Here is an 8500-nt window from a genome sequence, read left to right as displayed (position 1 = left end):
ACACTTTCTTTTTTTCCTTCCTTTATTCTTAGAGCCATAAATTATTTTTTTTCTATAGATTTAACCATACGAGGGCTTCATATTTTACTATAAAACTGACTTTCTAGGTCAGTATGATTATACAGATACCAAACATATCTAACAAAAAATGCAGAAATTTGCAAAATAAAAAAAATCTTACTTGTGTCGCAACTTTCCAAGAGCCGTAACCAGGGATGTATTGCCACCGGGCCCGGGGGTACAGTGCGTCCGCCACCCCAGTGTCCACCTAAGGTGACTGTGCGTCCGATGACACATCCAGGTGAAATGTATTGCAGTGCAGAGTCCATAGGATCCCTGCACCGCAATACACTCCGATGGCCAATTACGAGCGCAGTGATACCAAATGTGTGTATTTTTGGAAAAAAAAATAATAATTTTGAATGTGGTAAAAGCAGGGTGATATTTAGCTTTATATTTTTTTTTCTAGTTTTTACTGTATTTATTAGTCCCCTTAGGGGACCAGCAATGGTCTGATCACTTGTGATATATTACTTTCACCGCATTGTAGTATATAGAAGAAATCACAGTCTCCCAAGAACACAAGCCATAGACTGGTGATGACAGACACAGGGGTCTTCAGGAGACCCTTAGCTGGCAAGACAACACATTGGTGTTCCAGGATCATGCCAATGAGGGGCCCGAACAACAAGTCCCCTTCCACTGTGTGTTAAATGCCACTGTTGGAGATTGACAGTGGCATTAAACATGTTAATAGCTGCGCTCTCCTCCACCTGCAGCTGTTAGAGGCAGATGAAGGCTGCATAATTCAGCCTTCATCTGCAGACCGCATCAAAGGCAGGGAAACAAATTACAACGCACATAGTATGTGATAAGTCGTTAATGGTTTAAAGCAGGGCTGTGGAGTCGGAGTCGGAGTCGTGGAGTCGGAGTCGGAGTCGGTATAAAATGCACCGACTCCGACTCCTAAAATATATAATAAATTGGGGACAGGAGTGCAATGCAGAATGTGCTGAATATTTTACTAAATAATAACATTTAGTATAATGCTTATATTTAAGTGAAAAATTTATTGTAGTACAATGTGAACATCAGACATTTAATTGTTTTTATGATACAATAATCAAGATATTTGGATAGAACATAAAATATTTATTGGAATACAACTTTAGAACACAAAAAACTAATAAATTGTAAATATGTAAAATATATATATATATATATATATATACAGTGTATATACACACACAAGATATATATGTAATCTACTGTATATTACATAGTGTATTACATATTTACAATTTATTACAGTTTTTTGTGTTCTAAAGTTGTATTCCAATAAATATATTTTATGTTCTATCCAAATATCTTGATTATTGTATCATAAAAATTATTAAATGTCTGATGTTCACATACACATATTCATGTACTACAATAAATTTTTCACCTAACTATAAGCAATATATGTAGGAGTCGGAGTCGGAGCCGGAGTCGGAGTCGGAGTCGGAGCCGGAGTCGGAGTCGGTGCAAGAGAATTTGAGGAGTCGGAGTCGGAGTCGAAGGTTTGGCTTACCGACTCCACAGCCCTGGTTTAAAGGGAACCTGTCATGTCAAAAACACTATCAGCCTGCAAATATTGGGTTAATCAGCTTGTTAATAGCATTCTGATGCCATGTGGTTGCAACACTAAGGGCTCGTGCGCACACTGCATCCTGACCAGTGCAGAAATAAATGCACCCTCTGGCAGACTTCACGCTGCGTTTTGACAAAAAGAATGCATCCAAAACGCTTGTATTTTGGATGCATTTTACATGTGTTTTGGATGATGTATTTTTATCAGTATACAGCCAACGTCACAACGTCACAGAAAAGGGTGAAATCTACTGGATGGCCTCGGGCACCACATCATCAGCGCTGGTGACTGTGCTACAGGGTTTCTCCATTGTGTCCAGAGTAGATTACATAAATCCCATCCTCATGCTGGTAATGTAATATCTCTTCTTCAACTAGAAATGCCTCCTAAAAAATTGGTGGGACTCTTGGGTCGTCCTTGGCCAAAAAATATCATCTATGCCAGAAATTAACTGTCAAAAATTTTCACTGTGATTTGTCATGTTATGGCACTTCAAAAAGTGGAGAGGAAAAAAAAAAGTACAGGAATCGATGAATTCCAACAACCCGACCCCTCCTGGACGTTCAAACACTTTTTAATAAACATACAAAACCCCATAAAGTATGATAATACTACAAAACAGTGCGGAAAAACATCTTCAAAAACACTTAAAAAGCATGTCAGAAAGAAAAAAACACCTCCCGAAAACAATGAAAAAAATCTTTCGTGAAATGATTCCTCTTGAAAAAGTCATCAGATTTCTCTGCCTCTAAAGAGCTCCTTGTAGGCCCGGTCTTACAGCACGTGCACATGGCATCTTATAGGCGCCGGAGTACCTGCATCATGTTTTAAGGAAAATACACTTCAGTAAATTGTGGTTTCTTGAAGCTTCTTTTCTGACATCTTTCTAGTCGATTTTGGGGTGTCTTTGCAAACAGATTTAAAAATAAAATTCCTTATGTAAAATAGTGGCAGCCTCCAAGAGGTAACTGCCAGAAGAATGGAGGACGGGTGAAGTGGTAAAAAAAAATAATAAAAAAATAAATCTTTATTTTTATATAGCGCTCACACATTCTGCAGCGCTTTACATACATAAGGAACGCTGTCCCCATTGGGGGCTCACAATCTACGTTCCCTATCAGTAAAGGTCCAGTCACACTAAGCAACTTACCAGCGATCCCAACAACGATAGGGATCGCTGGTAAGTTGCTAGGAGGTTGCTGGTGAGATGTCACACTGCGACGCTCCAGCGATCCCACCAGCAACCTGACCTGGCAGGGATCGCTGGAGCGTCGCTACACGAGTTGCTGGTGAGCTCACCAGCAACCAGTGACCAGCCCCAGCGCCGCGTGGAAGATGCTGCGCTTGGTAACTAAGGTAAATATCGGGTAACCAACCCGATATTTACCTTGGTTACCAGCGCACGGAGCTACACGTGCAGAGAACAGGGAGCAGCGCACACTGAGCGCTGGCTCCAGCTCTCCTAGTTACAGCACACATCGGGTTAATTAACCCGATGTGTCCTGCAGCTACATGTGCACAGAGCAGGGAGCAGCGCACAATGCTTAGCGCTGGCTCCCTGCTCTCCTAGCTACAGCACACATCGGGTTAATTAACCCGATGTGTCCTGCAGCTACATGTGCACAGAGCAGGAGCCGGCACTGACAGCTGAGAGCGGCGGAGGCTGGTAACAAAGGTAAATATCGGGTAACCAAGGACAGGGCTTCTTGGTTACCCGATGTTTACTGTGGTTACCAGCCTCCGCAGAAGCCGGCTCCTGCTGCCTGCACATTTAGTTGTTGCTGTCTCACTGTCACACACAGCGATCTGTGCTTCACAGCGGGACAGCAACAACTAAAAAATGGCCCAAGACATTCAGCAACAACCAACGACCTCACAGCAGGGGCCAGGTTGTTGCTGGATGTCACACACAGCAACATCGCTAGCAACGTCACAAAAGTTGTTCGTTAGCAGCGATGTTGCTAGCGATGTTGCTTAGTGTGACGGGGCCTTAAGTCTTTGGAGTGTGGGAGGAAACCAATGAACCCAGAGGAAACCCACACAAACACAGGGAGAAGATACAAACTCCTTGCAGATGTTGTCCTTGGTGGGATTTGAACCAAGGAACCCAGCGCTGCAAGACTGCAGTGCTAACCACTGAGCCACCATGCTGCCAGTGACAAAAGATAAAACGTGAGCACAGCAAGTCATTTTGACATTTCCATGCATATGTTTTTTATTTTTTGCGATTTTTAAGTGCTTTCTCAGGAGGGTTCAGAGCAGAATCCACGTGAAAAAGACATATGTAGGGATGAGCGAACCCGAACAGTAACGTTTGGGATTCGTACTGATCACCTAGTGGCTTGAATTCAAACACCAACTTCTCACAGATGTCCATTTTCGGAGGCTTGAATTCAAACACAGACTTCTCACAGATGTCCATTTTCGGATGCTGAATAAAGTTAAAAAAAAATTATGTGGTGTCCCCCTTTTTGATAACTAGCGCAGATAAAGCAGATAGCTGGGGGCTGGTATAAGGCTGGGAAGGGCCATGATTATAGGGCCATGATTATTTGTCCCTTCCAAGCCTAAAAATAGCAGTCCACAACTGATCCAAATGTGGAGCATCCATAAGATGCACCGATTCTGGAGCTTTGCCCAACTCTTCCCAATTGCCCTGGTGCTTTGGCAATTGGGGTAATATTTTTGTGGCTGATGTAATTTGACAGCTGGCATCAAGCGCAGGGATTAGTAATGGAGAGGTGTCTATCAGACACCCCCATTACTAACACGCTAAGTGTAGAGTTAAAACACACACAGGAAAAAATAGTTTATTTGAATAGATTCCCTCATTCACCAATTTATTCATTTAAAAAAATCCTTGAAGTCCTGATATAATCTTATAGTAAATAAAGACTTCCCATGTATCTTCGTTTACTAATTTATGAAAAAAAAACCCTCCAAGTTCTGATGTAATACAATGGTGTAATGTCCCACGACACCCATCGATTCCTATGGAGCCTCGCTGTGGCTGCAACTCACTTGAATTACCCGTCCGAAGGCGAGGAGAAGTAAGCTGCTGCTGATTGGATCTCAGGGCTGGCGTGTAATAACAATGCCACGTGGGCCATGGGAACGCCAGTTCCGACACCGCTGGAACCATGGCCACAGCGGATGGGAGTATAGGCTTTGTTATTTTTATGGAGGTGCATATAGGGAATGAGAAGGGGGTGTCCAAGCAGTGGACAACTCCTTTAATGACCGAGGATGTACAGGTATGTCCTAGATCATGTCAGGGTAATCACCGCCAACTGCTGCGGTGAGCTGGCGGTGATCCCTGCACATGTCCGTTGATTTGAGCAGCAGATGTGTGGCTCACAAATATGGGAGGATCTGCGTTCCACTTGCACCTGTTACCCCTTAGATAACGCTGTCAAAATATGATTGTGCAATTTAAATGGCCACAGTGGGGAATATGCCTTTCACTGCTGCCATCGGAGGCTCCGTGATGCGATCATGGGAAGCCGATGGTTGCTATAGTAGCGACGGGTCATGTGATGACTCCTGTTGCTATCATCACGTATTTCCTCTTAGAGGCGAAAGAGAGCCGACTCTAACAGGAATGCTGCATTTTTGCTGATCAGCGCTGTGTGGCGAGTGATCAGACGATCCATATAGGGGGACTAATAAAATTTAAAAAAAAAGTACGGGTTGTGGAAAATGGCGTAAAAAGTGCACCACTTTTTTTTGGACAAACTTGTGAATTTTTTTAACCGCTTAGATAAAGGTAAACCTATATGTTTGGTGTCTATGAACTTGTACCGACCTGCAGCATCACATCAACACATCGGTGTTAGCATATGTTAATAAAATATCCCAAAAACGATTGTGCATTGGCACTTTTTTTTGCAAGTTTTCCACACTTGGAATTTTTTTTGCCATTTTCCAGTACACCATATGGTAAAACTTATGGTTTCACATAAAAGTACAGCTTGTCCCACACAAAAAACAAGCCCTCATATGGGAAGACTGACGGAAAAATAAAAAAGGTACGGCTCTCAGAAGAAGGGGAAGAACCCCCCCCCCAAAAAACGGAAAATCGCCTGTGGGTGAAGGGGTTAATAGACTTGTCCTAACCAATAGTACATGTTTGTGATTATGAAACCTCAGCACCATTTGGCCCTCAGCCAGGATTCAGCGGCTCATTCCTCAGTGGGGAGGTCTGTCCTCACGACCACCCTGTCCTGCAGATTGTGATCAGACGCTGCAGCACATCCTACCATGTCGCCTGCCACCCCACCATGCCGCCCCTCCTCCTGCCATGCTGCCTGCAACCCCTGCATGCCGCCCCTCCTCCTGCAATGCCGCCCCTCCTCAATGTCGCCTGCAGCCCCTCTATGCCGCCCATCCTCCTGCAATGCCGCCCCTCCTCAATGCCGCCTCCTGCCCCTCCATGCCGCCCCTCCTCCTGCAATGCAGCCCCTCCTCAATGCCGCCTGCAGCCCCTCCATGCCGCCCATCCTCCTGCAATGCCGGCTCTCCTCAATGCCGCCCCTCCTCCTGCAATGCCGCCTGCCGCCCCTCCATGCCTCCCCTCCTCTAGCAATGCCGCCCCTCCCCAATGCCGCCTGCCGCCCCTCCATGCCTCCCCTCCTCTAGCAATGCCACCCCTCCTCAATGCCGCCTGCCGCCCCTCAATGCCGCCTGCCACCCCTCAATGCCGCCCCTCCTCCTGCAATGCCGCCCCTCCCCAATGCCGCCTGCAGCCCCTCCATGCCGCCCCTCCTCAGTGCCGCCTGCCGCCCTTCCTCCTGTCATGCCGCCCCTCCATGTCGCCGCCACCCCTCCTCCTGCTATGCCGCCTGCCGCCCCTCCTCCTGCAATGCCGCCTGCCGCCCCTTCATGCCGCCCCTCCTCCTGCAATGCCGCCCCTCCCCAATGCCGCCTGCAGCACCTCCATGCCGCCCCTCCTCAATGCCGCCTGCCGCCCCTCCTCCTGCAAGGCCACCTGCCGCCCCTCCATGCCGCCCCTCCTCCTGCAATGCCGCCCCTCCCCAATGCCGCCTGCAGCCCCTCCATGCCGCCCCTCCTCAATGCCGCCTGCCACCCCACCTCCTGCAATGCCGTTTGCCGCCCCTCCTCCTGTCATGCCGCCCCTCCATGTCGCCGCCGCCCCTCCTCCTGCAAAGCCGCCTGCCGCCCCTACATACTGCCCCTCCTCCTGCTATGCCGCCCCACCTCTTGCAATGCCGTCTGCCGCCCCTCCTCCTGTCATGCCGCCCCTCCATGTCGCCGCCGCCCCTCCTCCTGCAATGCCGCCTGCCGCCCCTCCATACCGCCCCTCCTCCTGCTATGCCGCCCCACCTCCTGCAATGCCGCCTGCCGCCCCTCCATACCACCCCTCCTCCTGCTATGCCGCCCCACCTCTTGCAATGCCGCCTGCCGCCCCTCCATACCGCCCCTCCTCCTGCTATGCCGCCCCACCTCCTGCAATGCCGTCTGCCGCCCCTCCTCTTGTCATTCCGCCCCTCCATGTCGCCGCCGCCCCTCCTCCTGCTATGCCACCTGCCGCCCCTCCTTATGCAATGCCGCCTGCCGCGCCTCCATGCCGCCCCTCCTCCTGCAATGCCGCCCCTCCTCCTGCAATGCCGCCCCACCTCCTGCAATGCCGCCCCACCTCCTGCAATGCCGTCTGCCGCCCCTCCTCCTGTCATGCCGCCCCTCCATGTCACCGCCGCCCCTCCTCCTGCAATGCCGCCTGCCGCCCCTTCATACTGCCCCTCCTCCTGCTATGCCGCCCCACCTCTTGCAATGCCGTCTGCCGCCCCTCCTCCTGTCATGCCGCCCCTCCATGTCGCCGCCGCCCCTCCTCCTGCTATGCCGCCTGCCGTCCCTCCTCCTGCAATGCTGCCTGCCGCCCCTCCATACCGCCCCTCCTCCTGCTATGCCGCCCCACCTCCTGCAATGCCGCCTGCCGCCCCTCCATATCGCCCCTCCTCCTGCTATGCCGCCCCACCTCCTGCAATGCCGCCTGCCACCCCTCCATACCGCCCCTCCTCCTGCTATGCCGCCCCAACTCCTGCAATGCCGCCTGCCGCCCCTCCATACCGCCCCTCCTCCTGCTATGCCGCCCCACCTCCTGCAATGCCGCCTGCCGCCCCTCCATACCACCCCTCCTCCTGCTATGCCGCCCCACCTCCTGCAATGCCGCCTGCCGCCCCTCCATACCGCCCCTCCTCCTGCTATGCCGCCCCACCTCCTGCAATGCCGTCTGCCGCCCCTCCTCTTGTCATTCCGCCCCTCCATGTCGCCGCCGCCCCTCCTCCTGCTATGCCACCTGCCGCCCCTCCTTATGCAATGCCGCCTGCCGCCCCTCCATGCCGCCCCTCCTCCTGCAATGCCGCCCCTCCCCAATGCCGCCTGCAGCCCCTCCATGCCGCCCCTCCTCCTGTCATGCCGCCCCTCCATGTCACCGCCGCCCCTCCTCCTGCAATGCCGCCTGCCGCCCCTTCATACTGCCCCTCCTCCTGCTATGCCGCCCCACCTCTTGCAATGCCGTCTGCCGCCCCTCCTCCTGTCATGCCGCCCCTCCATTTCGCCGCCGCCGCCCCTCCTCCTGCTATGCCGCCTGCCGTCCCTCCTCCTGCAATGCTGCCTGCCGCCCCTCCATACCGCCCCTCCTCCTGCTATGCCGCCCCACCTCCTGCAATGCCGCCTGCCGCCCCTCCATATCGCCCCTCCTCCTGCTATGCCGCCCCACCTCCTGCAATGCCGCCTGCCGCCCCTCCATACCGCCCCTCCTCCTGCTATGCCGCCCCACCTCCTGCAATGCCACCTGCCGCCCCTCCATACCGCCCCTCCTCCTGCAATGCCGCCCCTCCATACCGC

Source organism: Anomaloglossus baeobatrachus, chromosome 3, assembly GCF_048569485.1.
Source record: "Anomaloglossus baeobatrachus isolate aAnoBae1 chromosome 3, aAnoBae1.hap1, whole genome shotgun sequence".
Taxonomy (NCBI): domain Eukaryota; kingdom Metazoa; phylum Chordata; class Amphibia; order Anura; family Aromobatidae; genus Anomaloglossus; species Anomaloglossus baeobatrachus.
This window is presented reverse-complemented; position numbering follows the sequence as displayed.